Source organism: Mytilus californianus, unplaced genomic scaffold (assembly GCF_021869535.1).
Source record: "Mytilus californianus isolate M0D057914Y unplaced genomic scaffold, xbMytCali1.0.p SCAF_5, whole genome shotgun sequence".
NCBI lineage: Eukaryota > Metazoa > Mollusca > Bivalvia > Mytilida > Mytilidae > Mytilus > Mytilus californianus.
In genome coordinates this window covers 78596945-78613935 of record NW_026262701.1, presented here as the reverse complement: position 1 = coordinate 78613935, position 16991 = coordinate 78596945, and the positions used below count along the sequence as shown (strand labels likewise).

The window sequence follows — 16991 nt, the reverse complement described above, 5'->3', positions numbered from 1 at the left end:
CAAAGTAAAATTTTCTCAAGAGCTGTCATTATTTAAAAAAAACAATTCTTGCACTGGAAGATCAACAAGACAATGTCAGTTGTTGAGTTTAGAAATGCAGCAGCATCCATACTACGTCACTAGTTAAATAATTTCCTTGAATTTTACTTTGAAGAACAGAATCATATATTCTCTTAAACTGAATTTAATTTCGGTCTGTAAATGGACTGTGATAAAAACAAATTAGTGACTGTAAATTGATTTTAATTTATATTCTAAACATGTCATTTAGCATGAATTGAGTTGATATTGCATTTCAGAATTTCAAGTGCTTGTATGTTTTACAAATATATAGATACAGATAAAGTTCACTGAAAAAAGGTAACGTTTCAACCCACTCAGAATTTTTGCACCCTTTTCTGGGGAGTCTGAACACTGAATGTTATCTCAGTCTAGTTCTACAGCAGAATGCATCGAGTGTGTAGGTAAAGGTAATATCTTTGGTTAGCTTGCTTGCTAGCTGAACCGTGAAGTCATTATTTGGTTAGGTAAACTACCCTCCTTTAAGAGTAGACTAGTCCGACAGATAACCAATCTATCTGTTTTTAGGACTAGACTACTCGGAAAGAAGTGAAGTATACCTAACATAATAATGACTTCACGGTTCAGCTAACAAGCAAGCTAACCAAAGATTATACCTTTACCTTCACACTCAATGAATTCTGCTGTAAGTAAAATTATGGGGATCAACAAAAATCAAAATATAAAATAACCTCAGCAGACGTCATGACCATTTGGACTAAAGTTAACTATCAGTCACACTTTTTATATTTTATCAATCTTTGTCATGATGACAGGGTAATCTCTCTTGTGAATTATTCTCTCTTGTAAAATTATAATCACTAATGTAGTTTCTCCGTTGTACTTTAATATTGTAGGTGGCGCTTTATTAATAAAGGGGAAAAAAATGATAAAAAAGTATTTAGAAAAAATTAAAATTTAAAAAAAAAAAAAAATGTATAATCAGGTAATTGAATTGACATGAAAAAAAAAATGAAAAAAAACGTCTATTAAATTATCCACTAAAACGGTTTATCATTTTATGTATAACTATCATATACGTCCTTGATTTTATGATCTTTTTTCATGTTTTATAGTATCTAAATTATATCTGCTTTGGAACTTCAATGCTGTATTTCAATCAGTTTTAATTTGATGTCTTATTACCTTTCAAAGTGAAAAAACAGGTATTATGACAACAGACTAGGACTAAAATATATAGTTAGTGTAGTTGTCCCAGCAACTTGGAATGATGAAATGTTTCCGCAACTCACTAAAGATATAAGGGGCACCTAAGGAAATATCTGGATAAAAGTTACAGCAATGTGAATGAGTGTGTCGAAAAGTATTATTTTTATTTCAAACAACTACCTAAACAAGAAACAACGTAACTAAAAGATAAACAATCTATATAGTTACATCTATTTTTTAATGATGTAAGCGACAGTTTACTATTTTAGAAAGTATTTTTCATACCCCAAAAATTCAGAAGAGTACTGACCATATCTAAATCACTACTTTTGAGATACACAAAATATAGTGCATTGATCATAATGTTCTAAACATCCTATCCAGAAATTCATCAATGAAATATAATGCTCTGGAGTCGGTTTCACAAAAAACTTAACGACTAAGATTGATAGTATTATTAAAGTATACTGAATAATTTGTTCATAACTTAAGATCAATCTTATAGTCGTAAGTATTTTTGTGAATTCGACTCCAGATATTCAAGTTACGAAATGATGTTATATTTGTCAGCAAATTACATAAATTGTGCAAGGTGCAGGAATCTAATATTTGTTCTAAGAATACCAATGATGTTATTGTTAAAGTATAATCTTTAAAATTGTTGGAGTTATCTTCCTTTGTCCATAATGGTAGTTGAATCAACTACAACCAAGCAATGTTTAATTTGACTTCCCATTGTTAAATTAAAGCAAACTTTACCCTTGTAAGTTTGATTTTAATTTATCATCATACTTTTCGGTAATTAGATATATACAAATGTGGTGGAAATCATATGCTCTTTTATTATGTCCATGAAGTTTTATGAATATTCCAAAAAGAAAAGAAAAATTTGAAAGGTTTTTATTGAAGATCTTAGCTTGTTGAAGGTCTCTTAGTTCTATTCCTTAGTAGTATAAACTAAAATCGACCCATCTGCCTTTTATTCTCCATTTTGGAGCATAAACTGGCTGTGTTTAAGTAGAGTGTAATGGGAGTACCTTCATGACGAATAAAGGTAAAAATTCTTTCCAAATGACGTTAACGGTAATTTTTGGTGCATGACGATTAAACATACACTTTCGATAAAAAAATTGACTGGTTTTGACGAATCACTTTAATTTTTTTCCAAAATATAACAATAATAATTTGAGCCTTCTGACGAATCACGATAAGAATATTTTGACGAATCACGGTAAAATTTTAACCAATTTGACGCTAACGGTAGCCGAATATGACCGTTTGACACCTGGCGGTAAATGGCATTCCTACCCTCTAAATGAGGCCTACTGTAATGATACTATGTCATATGAGGCAGGTGATTCCTGTGAAAGAGGACAAATTTCTTCAGTATTATTGTCATGATTTTTATTGGTAATTAATCTGATCTACAGATTTGCAAGAAATCCTATGCACTACAACATTGAAGCCTTTGTAAACAGGGTATGTGCAAGTGCAAATGTATTTAAAAAAGTTAATATTTTGGATACATTACATTTGTAGTGTATTGATTTTCTAACTGTTATTAAGGCCTTAATTCCTTCCAGTTAAAAACATATATTTGACAAAAAAATCAGTTGCATGCATGGATGAATATTCCCTATGGTATTGCCTTCTTGATTGAAACCTCAAGCATTCCTCAAAATTTATTTTGTCTTATAATTATTGCCTTCATGGTTGGATTGAATAACAAAAATGTTATAACACATTTCTGAAACACAGAAACCTTCCATGTGCTGGTCATTAGATATAAGAAGATGTGGTATGAGTGCCCATGAGACAACTCTCCATCCAAGTAAAAATTTATAAAAGTAAACCATTATAGGTCAAAGTACGGTCTTCAACACGGAGCCTTGGCTCACACCGAACAGCAAGCTATAAAGGGCCCCAAAAAATACTAGTGTAAAACCATTCAAACGGGAAAACCAATGGTCTAATCTATATATAAAACGAGAAACACTTATGAACCTCATCAACAAACGACAACTACTGGACATCAGATTCCTGACATAGGACAGGTGCAAACAATTGCAGCGGGTTTATGCTTTCTGCTCTCTGGTCAGGTTGTTGTCTCTTTGACACATTCCCTGTTTCCATACTCAATTTTATATTATGCAATTATATGTAATGTTATTTATTCTCTCAAGAATATTGTTACATCCCTTAAAAATGCATATTTTATTGTATTGGTACATGTAGAGATAAATACTCCAAAAAAGTTAATGCATATATACAGTTGTATGTCATGTATGTATATTTTCCTTTCTATAGGGTTGTAATTACACCACTTTGTTAAATACCAGATTAAATTACCATACAAAATCCTGTCATGCTAAAACAGAATGTTTAGAAAAATGCCAGATTTGTGGTAAAGTATACCCAGCAGACAAGAAGTTCAAGGATCATGTTTATGGAGTCCATGGAAATGATAGGATGATAAGACTGTAATGTGAAATATGTGGGCATGTCATGAAAAAAGCTGGGATGTACATGTAAAAGTAAGTAGTTTTGAATAATTTTTTTTTGATTGAGACCATATAGGAATAAAACAGATTTCTTTTATACAAACATTCTATGCAGCACATTGTTCAACTCTGTAAAGTAGTGCATTTAGTTATTTTTGGGGTTAAAAATAAGTTTAAAGAATATGAAACACTCTTGGGAATTAATTAATTAATTATATAAAAAAATGAGCACCAAATATATTTTGCAGATCTGACAAAGAAATATTCTTTAAACTAGAGATTTTTTTCAGAGCAATACTCATTCAATTCAAGAGTTTTCAGAAGCATGCTACTGTGGATTCATTTATTTTTTGTGGGTACCAATTTTCGTGGATTAAAGAATTCTTTCATGTTCGTGGATATTTAATTTCGTGGTTTTTGACAATGTTTGCATACAAGCCTATAGTGAATTTGCCATTCGTTGAACTTTTAATTTCGTTGTTAACATATAACCACGAAATCCATGAAAATTGGTTCCAACGAATAATAATGAATCCACAGTAATTGATTAATTTAAAGATAAATCTTTCAGATAAACATGATAAATGGGCTAACAAATTGATAAATCACTTTTGTCTTATGTCAATTTTATTATGTTGTGCCTAGCATACATGCATCCTTTTATACACATTTTGTATTATTATTTGACAACTTCTCATTATGAATATATTGATCCCTTAATCCATGTTAATTTCATATACAAAAAAATTAATATAAAGATGTGTTACATGTGATCTACATATAATAATTTTTATCAAATTAAAATTATTTTTACTGTCTATGGATCTAGGAGAAAAGATAAACACCTTTCATCTTTTTAGTATGGTCTTTTAAGTGCCACATGCTTGCTAAACATGATATTGAAGAGAAATTGCCAACAGTTCTATGCCATTTATGTCCTAAAGAATTCAAGCAACAGTTTGTATTGGATGAGCACTTGTTAAAAGTCTATAAACAAATCCCTCCTGGAAGAGAGAAAGTCATGTAAGTAAAAGCTTGATTATTTTGTGTTAAACCTTTAAGTGATTAGCGTTAGAGTAAGACTAACTGTAGTTTAAGATTCAAGACTTCAATCCTCTAATTTACGTTAACCCCCTTTTTTATTCCAATCTTTAATATATGTTATCTGTTACAAAACCCATACTTTAAGATACTTGTGCATTTCCAAAATGGCATTGTTCTTTAAAAATCAAGTTTACAACAGTCAAGGAAAAAGTAGGGAAATATAAGGATACATAAGACTTACTGGCAGACAACTTGCTTATGCAACTGCATAGCAATCTAATTGCTTCAATTTTTTTTTTTGCAGTCATGCATAGTATATTTATATATAGTATTTAAAGTAGGGATGGCAAAAAAATACATAAAAAAATGTGTACAGGTACTCATATGCTTGTAATTACTTTAAAAAACTTGATTGTCATCATCAGCATCATGATATGCAGATACTTTTTAAAATAATTGTATTCTTTTGTTTATTAGTGTTTTCTGTAAGATTTTACAAATAGTATCATTTGTTTATATTTTTGTAATACTTTACATTCCATAAAATTTTTAAGCAAATCTGCAATAATTTATAATTTACTATAGTGAACTGCTTAACTATGCTAAAGTTGCAAAGTCAATAGACCATGAGAGAGCAGGGACAAACTAATCTGCATGGAAATGTAAGATGTACCAATGCTTCTACAAATACATACTTAATATCATTGACTTACCATTAATGGTTCCCCTCAAACTTCATCACAAACTTAAACATATATTAAAGATTGGAATAAAAAAGGAGGTTAAAGTAAACTAGACTAAGCCAACAACAGATGAATTCAGAAAACAAACTTTGTGATAACTGAATGGCTTTCAGAAATAATCAGGTGCTTTCACTATTTAGTATCCTCTACAATAACTATTGAATAAGCATATATAATTAGATTTTCTTTTCTTTGATTTGTTTTTTGGTGTTTTAACGCCACTTTTGGGCTATTTCGTGGCGGCCAGTTTTTATTGGCAGAGGAAGCCGGAGTGCCCGGAGAAAACCACAGACCTTCGATAGGAAAACTGACAATCCTAGACAATTAAGATTGGAGTCGAGTGCACCTGCACGAGCGGGGTTCGAACTCACAACCTCAGTATTGACTGGCTTGTGATTACAGTAGAAACTACTTAGACCACTCGGCCACCGAGGCCCCTTTTCTTTGACACAGCAGAAATAATAGTAGAATTAATTGTTTTTTTATAGATGAAAAAAGTTAAATCTAGGTTTTCAGGGGCATAAACAAAACATAACTGTATGCTTGTGTTTCTGTTACCTCTGAGGTTTGATTTATTTATAACTCCAAAGTGGAAATAACAATTTATAAATTTGGTGCATTTAAAGATGTCCTTTAGACAGCAATCTAGCAAAGTAGATTATAAGAAAATGAAAATCTAAAAGTCCTTGTATGTTTTAAATAATGAGTTCAAGCAAAATTTTTGTAGTATCATTTATGTCTTTTTTAATCCTTTTAAACAATCAGGTACTTTTTATCATTATTTGTTTTTATTTCAGTTGAACCAGGAAGCAGTCCTAAAGTTCCATGTCCAATTTGTGGAAAAATGTTGAGAAACATTAGAAAACATATCTACAAAATGTCCATGGTAATACTTTGTTAGGGAACGACCATTTAACTTCAAGGGGGGTTATGGTTTTTTCCTAAAAAAATATTCTGAATCCAGATTTTCCCCATAGCTTATAGTGTTAAATTTTGAAAAAAATAATTTGATTGATTTCGTCGAAAAACTAAAAGAAAATGTTCGAAAAAAATTTTCTGACTCAGACAAAAAACCATACCCCCCCCCCCTAGAAGTTAAATGGTTGCTCCCTTACAACACTGCAGAATATAGGAAAAGTTGAAAATTTTAGCCAAGATATTAATAGTTTGATGTTCCATTGAGGGTACTTAATTTTCAATTAAGATTGCATACTAGTACAATATAATAACATTGATTTGGCAAATAATGAATTTCATATAGGAGATTGAGAAACTAATTATTCATTTGCACATGGTTAGGAGCAGTATTATGTAGCAAAAATGTCATGCAGTTTAAAAAAAAATAAAGGAGTTCTGGAGACATCAGCTTTACAAGTTGTATATTTTTGGACTGTGAATACAACCTTTCAATGAAATTGCAAATGCAAAAATCTTATCAAATATGTACACATAATAAGGAACAATAATACATTTGAATTAATTAAACAGTATAAGACCTGCCAAAAAAAAAATGAAGGAGATTTCAAATAAAGTTTATCTACAAATGAAACAATCTACACATATCCCCAAACATCAGTTTTTGGTGGGGTTAGTGTTGTTCAGTCTTTGGTTTTCTATGTTGTTTTTGTGTACTGTTGTTTGTCTTTTTCTTTTTTAGCCATGGTTGCGTCAGTTTATTTGACTTATGAGTTTGAATGTCCCTTTGGTATCCTTCGCCTCTTTTTTAGAGCTCAGAAATAACAAAACACAGAGTAATTTAATATACTGCAAGAGGTTTAGTGCAAAATGTGTTGTTTTTTTTTATATTTCAAAGAAAGGGTGAAGAAAACTTGCATTATTTTTTCAAATTTGTCATGTGTCAGAATTCTCTGTTCATTTTAGATGAAAAGAAAGAATGTCCTTATGATGATTGTAATTTTTTATGTGCTACAAAGAGAAATCTGGACAACCATATCAATAACATGCACACAAACAGAATAGAAGTATGAACTTGATACAGTGTATTATTGGTTCACCAGGCAGCATTCAGCTGTTGTGACACATAAAGATCACACCTTTGATCAAATCCCCAATTCCTTAAATATGGCTTGACAGAATTCAACCTATATAAAATAATGAGATATTGTATGATTGCCAATGAGATAACTACTGTTAATTTAGAAATTATTGCGTGCATTTATTATTGGGATTTTGTCATTTTAGACTAAAATGCGATTTTAATTTTTGCGATATTGAGAAAAATCCTGTTTAATTCATATAAAAAATTTCAAAATGCGAGTTTAAATTATTGTGATTATAACCCTGTCATATTTTTCGTAATAAAAAAAGCATTGCAATAATTTCTGAATTTTCAGTATCCTTCAGAGACCAAATGAGGTAGATGTCAGCAACTATAGGTAATTGTAGGGCCTTCAAGATCGACATTGAACATACCTATCTATGAGCCTGTTTTGAGCTTACAACCAAACATTTGACAGGCTAATGATCACTGTAGACGAACTTCTTAGATCACATGGCCACTGAATTCCCTACACTTATCTGATATTGTAAACAATTTAAATATTTTTAATATTCATGATTTACAATGTTTTCTCGATTTTATTGGCACGGAAAGTCATGAATTATGGTCAGATGGGTGACTTTCAAATAAATAGCCAATGACCTTGCCTGCTGCTAATTACATCCATAATCAAGCCCTGTGGAACACAAATTTCACACAAAAATGAATGTGGCGGTAAAATTTTCTCTTCATAGAAGGAATTATTCATCCTAAGGATGTATAGTTACAAAATTATATATGATTGTAAAAAAAAGGGGCAGGTGCAATTTTTATATGTCTTACAAAAGTAACTTAGTATATTAAAAGGAATTTTAAAGTTGTATGATAACTCTATAAATTTTACTCAATGGCGTTTAAGTTTTCATCAATAAAAATGTGTATTGTTTATGCAAAGTAAAAATCTTAAGTAAAGATCAACCTTTAAAGATTTTAACTTTCCAACAGAATACTTCAGATTTACCAATAAGAAAAACTCTCTTAGAAAAACTGCAACCTTTTACATAGGAAATCTAGATGGGATACACAAGCTCTGGAATATCATATCTACGAAGAGATATTTACTCCATTTGCAAATGCTAATGGAATGCAATTACATTTGTATCAAAAAGATAACCTCACAGTCATGAGTGGGAAAAATTAATGATAAATGATCGCTTTCATTGAGGCAGCAACCTAATGGCACAAATTGTAAAAGACATCCAAAGGTCAACAAATTTTTACACTGACCTTCAAATGTATTTTATCATTAGATATTTTTATCCTAAAGTTAGAATGAAAATAATTTTTATCATAGTTAAAATATGAAAAATGTATATACTATAACTGACAGCTTATTGTTACTGTAAATTCAGAAATTATTGCGTGCATTTATTATTGCAATTTTTATACGACCGCAAAAAAATTTTGTGGTCGTATATTGGTATGACGTTGGCGTTGTCGTCATCCGAAGACACATTGGTTTTCGCACTGTAACTTTAGTTTAAGTGAATGGATCTCTATGAAATTTTACCATAAGGTTCAATATAACAAAAGGAAGGTTGGGATTGATTAGGGGTTATGGTACCAACAGTTAAGGAATTAGGGGCCAAAAAGGGGCCAAAAATAAGCATTTTTGTAACTTCCAGACATAACTTGTGTGTTAGTGTATGGATCTCTCTGACATTGTACCACAAGGTTCCATATCACAAATTGAATGCTTGGATTGATTTTGGGGGTAATTGCCTCAAAGTTTTAGGAATTAGGGGGTAAAAAAGGGGCAAAAAACAAGCATTTTTCTAGTTTCATGACAATAACTTGTGTGTAAGTCTGTGGATCTTTCTGAAATTGTACTACAAGGTTCCATATCACAAAGGGAAAGCTGGAATTGAGTTTGGGGGTAATTGCCTAAAACGTTTAGGAATAAGGGGCCAAAAAGGGGCCAAAAATAAGCATTTTTCTAGTTTCCAGACAATAACTTGTGTTCAAGTGTATGGATCTCTCTGAAATTATACTGCAAGGTAACATACCACAAAGGGAATGCTGGGATTGATTTTGGGGGTGATGAATCATAGGGGGGTTAAAAAAAATGATATGGTTTGAATAGGTAAATTAAAAAAAATTAAGTTCTTAGACCACATTCATTCTGTGTCAGAAACATATGCTGTGTCAAATATTTAATCACAATCCAAATTCAGTGCTGTATCAAGCTTGAATGTTGTGTCCATTCTTGCCCTAACTGTTCAGGGTTCGACCTCTGCGGTCTTATCAAGCTGTGCCCAGCGGAGCATTTTATTTAAAAATTAACAAAAAAAGCGAATTTAACTATTGCGAATTTTGGAAAAGCTACATACAGATATATGTATTTGATATCAGAATGCGAGTTTTTATTATTGCGATACTCAAGTAGTCACGTTATTCGCATTAATAAAAATCTCGCAATAATTTCTGAATTTACAGTAATTGATCATCCCAAATAACCTCTTAACTGTTGTCACATTCCTGAAAAAGTACAGTTATTAGTCCCCTACCGACTTCGGAAGGGGACTTTAGGTTTTCACTCTGTCTGTCTGTCTGTCTGTCCATCCGTCAGTCCGGCAAATCAGTTTTCCACACTTTTTTTCTTCATTCTTGAAGATATTGATTTGATATTTGGTTTATTGTTTTATCATGACAAGTTATAGATCAAGTTAGCATTTTGTTTCAGTACAATGAATTTTTAACTGGTAGGGGACTATGTATTGCCAGGCAATACTCACAGAATGCTTGTTTTTAATAAAAAATAGTATTTCCTTCTACACCCTTACACATAAGCCTTCATTTGGTATGACAGCCACAGATAGTTCAGAAGCCTTCAATCTGAAAAAAAAGCCAGATAGATAAAGAAGGGACAAACAAAAATCATAAGTGGAATAAAAATCAGCAATACTATGGCAAAAAAAGCCCAGAAAAAACAACAATTTGACAAAGTAGAGTATACAACACAAAAACCTGAGCAACACAAACCTCACAAAAAACAGAATGGTTTTAGGTGTTTGGGAAAGGTACACAGATTCTACTTCATATGTGGCACCGTTGTGTTTCAAACGGCAAGAAGAAATTTGATGAAAGGTCTTATTCACTGATGTCTCTATCTTTGAAACAATGTGCAGCACAAACTCTAAACTTCAGGGGATACATATAATTCAATATAAAAATGAACACAAATATAAGACTCCAGTGGCAAAAAATACAATATAAAAAATGAACACAAATAAAGACTCCAGTGGCAAAAAATACAGTATAAAAGATGAACACAAATAGAAGACTCCAGTGGCAAAAGTTAATCATTAATCGTTCTAGAGTTATGCCCCTTTACAAATGGAAAAATTGCTGAATTTTTCGTTTACGTTCTCTTTAGTTTGCCTCAACCAAATGTTATGAAACTTATACACAATGCTTATTACCACAAAACACAGATCAAGTTTGAATTTTGGTGGTGTCACTTGTACTGTTTAGAGTTATGCCCCTTTATAACTTTATATGATATGCAAGCGGGGTATCATCTGTGTCCCATGGACACACTCCCTATTTATTTAACATTTACAAAACATAATTTAATATATATTTTTATACCCCATGCAACGAAGTGGTATGGGTCGGTTCGCCCTGGGTCCGTTCGCCCTGGGTTCGTTCACCCTGATAGTCCATTCGCCCTTGGTTCGTTCGCCTTATTTTTTTTTAGAATATGTATATGTTACATTTATGAACGAAAATAAATATTTATTAAAATTTATATATATTTATCCCAATTTATGTATATCTATCAAAAGTTAAATACAGAATATTTGAAAAAAATTATATTAATTAAATTCTTGGCTGCACTTTTTTTAAAATTTATAATTACTTTTAAATACTGTTGATTGAATTTTGATTGCTGATTAGGTATAATTTGATGTCTTTGATATCACTGATTGTTGTATGAATTGTCTTTGGTGGATTAATAATGAAAATAACATTTTTCTCAAATAAAATAGTCAGCTTGGATGGGTAAAAGGACTGATGTACAAATTGTAAGGCATGAAAGGGAGATTATTATCTCAGCTGGGCTTCATTGATCTCAAGTGTGTTTTGACAAATTTGTTATATATGGAAGTGGATTATGGAACCGCTGCATTTTTCCATAAACTATGGTACAGTACATGTGTATTTCGTGTGACAGAGAGGTCCGACCTCGTCAACATGCAGTATCGTGTGACGTATGTGATAGAAGGCAGCATAGATTATGTGGCACTGGTAAGTGTTTCAATTTATAAATATAACATTTTGTTGTAACTATCATCCTGAAAGAGTCACTCTAAATAGACTTAGCTGAGAAAAAATACTAGAATAACAAGCGTTGTCTATATGAAATATAAATAAAAACTATCTTCTTGAGACATATCATTGATAGTAAATTTAAGATGTCAATTGAATTGTTTAAAAATATTATATCATGTGCAAACCGATATTTCAATTGAAATATATATACTATATATGTTGTCTTATCTTATCTTAATATAGCTCATTAATTGTTGATATTTATATATATGTATTATACATATATATAAATATCAACAATTAATGAGCTATATTAAGATAAGATAAGACAACATATATATACATAACTACGTTAATATGAAAGTTCTCATATATTGTTCTAGTACTATGTAGATTTATAAAAAAAATATCATATCAATGTAAGGGTCACTCCTCCTGGTTAGTATGTAATTTGTTTATATTGTTCACATGTGCTTATATTTGATATAATTGAATTTTAGGTATAACGCTGCAAGCTTACAAAGACGCCAGACATGGCAATGACCTACAGTTCATTTGCACACCCTGTGAGCAGATCAACTGGCCAGCACCAGAACCAGAGCCAATAGTTGAGCCAGCACTAGAACCAGTAGTTGAGCCAGCACCAGAGCCAGTAGAAGTACCTGCACCAGAGCCAGAAGCAGCACTCCAGCCTTACCAACCAAATGCTCTAGATGGTACTTTTGACATAGGGCACCGTAATGCTGATGATCAACCAGAACCCATGGACACGTAAGTCTACTTAAACAATCATATATAACTAACTGCACACATAAGATATCAGGAGATGTGGTATGAGTGTCAATGAGACAACTCTCCATCCAAGTCAGAATTTTTATATTTAAAGCATTATGTACGTATTATTAATTTCTGGTCATTACATATTCGCATTGTGGTATGATGATTAATGAGACAAACAGACACTGATAACGAATTATAGAATTAATGTCTTTTACTGACTACCATAACGTTTGAAGAATAACCATTGTCTTACTATTTTAGATCTCTGAATGCAGACCCTGACCTGCCTGACGAAATATTGGAAGACGACCATGTCATCAGCTACAAAGTGTTAGAGAAAGGCAGTAAATGTGGTGGGCGTCTGTTGGTTGCTAGTAATGGTTACACATTTGGAGTAAAGGTACACATATAATAAGATATATCAATTCATACGTATGGGTGTTTAATTTCTAGAAAAGAAAATATTGTTAGCAAAATTTATATATTATAAATCTGTTTGTGAAGGTATAGAAAAATACGATTTGTTCATTTTAATACTATACAAAAAGTTATAAATTAAATCGGTAATGTAGGCGTACTTGTGTAATCAACAAATTAATAATTGGATTAACAAGCAATCACCTTCATAATTGGATTAATCGTTATTTTACACCTTATTAATGACAGTCATTGATTGGTATATTAACATTATGTAATCGTAAAAGATTTGATTTGCGTTAATGAAATTATGATATTACATGAAATATTACATTGTCTAGTAATTATGACTTAAATACTGATTATGCAAACAATTATATTTTTTGTTATATTTCAGAATGACAACAAGAAGTCAACACTCTGGACATGCAGTGTCCGTTCAGCACAACTACGTTGTCACGCTACTGTCAGCCAAGTTGGTGATCACTTCAGACCAGGCATCCAGAACCACATCCACCCATCAGACCTTAAGTTACCAATTTACAAGGAAATGTCCGCAAAGGTTAGTAAAAATATTTTTTCAAGTGAGTTTTAAGTCATGACATTATAATTTTTTTCTAAATGAAACTTGAAATATTTTTATCAATCCATTCAACACTATCTAAAATATTGTTTCATTGACATCATTCTTTAATATAATTCAACATGCAGACATCTTATCAGGTATTTCACATCCAATTTTCCATTCTCAATTTCATTGTGCTATTCGTCATTCAAAAATAGTTTCTAGTATGATTTACATGTTCGTATCCATTTTAGATTAAGCAAAAGATCTCAGAAAACCCTCAGACCAGAGCAATGGAGGTTGTGACAACAGTAGTGACTACAGACATACCCAGAGAACAACGCTTCCTTGCACCAAAGCAGAAACACCTAAAGAGGACAGCCAACAGGTTCCGATCTGCCAACCGCCCTGATGATCCAGTTAACCTAGACTTTGTGGTATTTATAATTTAATGTATTATTTTTGTTTGCTTAATAGATTTCTTGGAACATTCGCATACTCAATGAAAAAAATGTATATGTAAATTTAATTTTTAATATGTATCATTAAAAAAGCCAATACCAAAGTCAGCTATAAAAGGCCCCGAAATGAAAACAATTCACAGAGAAAACTAACGGCCTAATTTATGTACAAACAAATGAAAGAAAAACAAACATACATACAGAATGTGTGTTCATATAACTTATATAGTAATGAGTTGTTTATGTGTTCTTCATTCTAATTTTATTGTTATTTTTACAGCTTGACGTAGACTTCCTCAAGTGTGATGACTTTCTGGTTGCAGACCTACGTGTTGACCAACAGAGACATCTGGTTTTTGCCACAGACTTCCAACTCAACATGCTGAAACACGCCAGCCGTTGGATTATGGATGGGACATTTAAGGTAGGTCAACTTAGTCTTAATCCAATATGTATGTGTTTATAATGTAGTTGTACTTGAGAGAGATATATTATCAACGAGAAACAAACTAGCCACATACCATTCAGCATGGAATAATGTATTGTATGGTGATACAAGATTAAAAAAAATCTTTATACTTTATATGTTTATGCAATTGTCAATATTAATGCTAGTTAGACTTCATTTTAATATTTTGTGTTTTATTTTTTCAGATTGTTAAAGCTCCCTTTAAGCAGACCGGCCAGTTGCTGAGTATAGACGCCTTCATTTTGAAGGACGGTCAACGGAAGCAGCTGCCCTTAGCCTTCGCACTGATGTCAAGGAAGACAGAAGCAGATTATGTTGCTGTATTACAGTCCCTTAAAGACCGTATGGTTGATACAGCTGTTGCTCACTTTGTGGTAGACTTTGAAGTCGGTAAGTGTTAACAGATAAAACAATTTTTTTACAATCAATCTGGTTATTCCGACAAATAAAAACACCTATCCTAATAATGTGCATTTCACCGTATGGTGTTCAACAATGAGCGAGAGGAATACTTTTTATTGGCTAGCAACACAATTTATAACCTTATAAGAAACACAGTTGTAGTCTCTGTTTTATTCATACCAAAATATTTATAAAGATAATTATTATATATATATATATATGTGTGTGTGTGTGTATTAAAGTAATATATTATTGAAATCGATAGAACTTATCATTTTATATATATTTTAATTGAACTGGTTTAATTGCAGGTGCTTGGCTTGGTATCAGACGTGTTTTTCCTGGTGTCAGCATCAAGGGTTGTGTCTTCCATTGGACTCAAGCTGTTTGGAGAAACGTCCAGGAATATGGTTTGGTGAGAGGTATCGACATCAGCAAGCTGTCCATCTTTACATCCGTCAGCTTCTGGCATTGCCATTCCTGCCTTCGATGCATATCAGGGAACCTTCAACACACTCTGTGACCGTGCCAACACACCTCAGCTACAGGAACTGGTTGCCTACATCGACCGCCAATGGTTTCACAACGCAGTCATCAATGTAGCAGACTGGTGTATCTTCAAAAGGACTGTACGCACTAATAATGACGTTGAAGGTATGAATATTTGTAGTCACTTTTTATATTTAAACAATAGATATCATGAAGTATAAAGTGGTATCATTATCAATGAGATAGATCAAAAATATCATTAAGTAGGATATATTTGACAAAGAGAGAGCTATGCAACTTTAATTTTTTAATTCATCGTATATATAGATATAAGAAGATGTGGTATGAGTGCCAATGAGACAACTCTCTATTCAAGTCAAAATTTATAAAAGTAAACCATTATAGGTCAAAGTACGGTCTTCAACACGGATATACTGTATATCTTTACTTTTGCGCAATTATATATTTTATTTCATATTATTAATTTTCTTTAATTTTTCAGGTTGGCACAACAGGATCAACACTGCAGCCAAGCACGCAGGTGTTCCGTTCTACGTCCTAGTTCCAGATCTTATGACAGAAGCTGAAGTCGTCGACTACAGTGTCCGTGCCGACGACCTAGAGCGGGACATTCATAGGAAGTATACCATCCTTGAAGAGAAGATTCAGACGGCGTGGGACCAATACATGGACAGTGTGATAACAACGACCCACTTCTTGAAGGTTATTGCCAAACTTTACAAGCCATCTGACAACCCACTTGACAACGTTCAACCGCTGCAGTAAAGAGCAAGACTTAGAACTTTGAACACTTTTCATAAGTACAATCAATAGCATGAATGTTTAATATTAGTGCTCCTTGTGTATTATTAATGAACTTTATTTATTAAATCATGATGTGTAAATGTAAAGTGAATGGATGTCGTCTTTGTATGTTTTAGTTCTCTTTAAAATAGTAGTGTTATGACTAAGTTTAAGATATTTGGTATATCATGGTGTATAAAACTGATAAATGTACAGCAGTGTGACTGCGTTTTTGGTATTTGTTTTGCTAATAGTAATTCAATTTAGTGCTTTTAAATATTCGTTTAGGAAATAAATGTGTGTGATGTGCAGTTCGATATTGATCTTGTTATAACTGTTAATGAATGTTTTTATATTGTTAAAATGTATCAATAAAGATAAATACATAGATAAATCAGTCTTCAGTTGTTTTATATTAAATTCACAGAAACGTATTTCCTGGTAGCAGCTAGACAACATAATACATCATAAATGAATATTCCTCGAAATTGTAAACAGATTTCAACATATTCAAATACATAATGATAACTTAGTCTTCAGTTGTTTTATATTAAATACCTTGTTGTCCTGAAATTCACAGAAACGTATTTCCTGGTAGCAGCTAGACAACATAATACATCATAAATAAATATTCGGCGAAATTGTAAACAGACTTCAACATATTCAAATACATACAGATAACTTAGTCTTCAGTTGTTTTATTTAAATACCTTGTAGTCCTGGAATTCACAGAAACTTATTTCCTGGTAGCA

At 31.9% G+C, this 16991-nt stretch overlaps 1 protein-coding gene, 1 long non-coding RNA gene and 1 pseudogene across 2 annotated transcripts in view; 2 read left to right on the top strand and 1 right to left on the bottom strand.

Moving 5' to 3' along the window:
* Positions 1–1309, bottom strand: part of LOC127701499 (b(0,+)-type amino acid transporter 1-like) — a 79372-nt gene extending 78063 nt beyond the window's left edge. Inside the window, exon 1 of the mRNA XM_052205385.1 lies at positions 1207–1309. The gene's annotated coding sequence lies outside the window, so the exon portion shown is untranslated. The remainder of the gene's footprint in view (positions 1–1206) is intronic.
* A 1988-nt stretch (positions 1310–3297) lies between these two features.
* Positions 3298–6470, top strand: LOC127701534 (uncharacterized). The gene is made up of 3 exons (XR_007982096.1): positions 3298–3764; positions 4606–4754; positions 6316–6470. It is a non-coding gene; the product is annotated as an uncharacterized LOC127701534 (long non-coding RNA).
* A 5076-nt stretch (positions 6471–11546) lies between these two features.
* LOC127701491 (uncharacterized) lies at positions 11547–16633 on the top strand (annotated as a pseudogene).
* Positions 16634–16991: the final 358 nt, after the last annotated feature.